This window comes from Hippocampus comes, unplaced genomic scaffold, assembly GCF_001891065.2.
Source record: "Hippocampus comes isolate QL1 unplaced genomic scaffold, H_comes_QL1_v1.1 scaffold111, whole genome shotgun sequence".
NCBI lineage: Eukaryota > Metazoa > Chordata > Actinopteri > Syngnathiformes > Syngnathidae > Hippocampus > Hippocampus comes.
The window spans coordinates 3,858,560-3,859,328 of record NW_017805698.1 but is presented as its reverse complement, the minus strand read 5'-3'; positions in this window follow the sequence as shown (position 1 = coordinate 3,859,328).

Genomic DNA, 769 nt, shown 5'->3' with positions numbered 1-769 from the left:
GTAGTTTGCCAGAAATTATTTAAGACACTGCTCTCATAATGATTTTCATTATTTTGTCTCAGCGGCTTGGTGCAGAGGCTGATCACAGTCTTGAGCAGTGCATGTGAAACACACACACACAAACACACACACACACACACACACACACAAACACACACACACACACACACACACACACAAACCTAAAATTTCCTCCACAGGATAATGACACAAAACAGGAAAATATATAATTAATTGTTTTCAATTCTTATATCAGATGATAGAAAATAATCACCATTATTCAGAAGATGATGTTTTTTTATACCGGTATGTATATCTTTTTTTATTATTCTTAATTTGCCAAAGGTATAAAATTCCATTTCTTCATTTTACCAAATCAATTTCACTCTTATTTGTTATTTGACTCTTTTGTTCCAACATTTTTCACAAAGTGATTTTCTTCCATTTTTGGTCAGTATTTTTGTTTTGCATGCACAAGCAGATGCACACACACACACACACACACACACACACACACACACACACACACACACAAATACATTTGGAGGTGTTTAATCAAAATCTGCTCACAAAAATTTAAGGGGGAAAACCATAATAATAACATGAACCCTCCTCTCACCTGCGTTCTTTCTATTCTTCCAAGCCCTTGTTTTCAGGCGATAAATAACTCTTCAATAATTCAAAATGAGTTAGTGAGCGCGGGGAGAATTATACCTGCATGGCTCCAGCCTCTGAGACGGAGCAACCTCAGAGCACACAGAGCAGGATA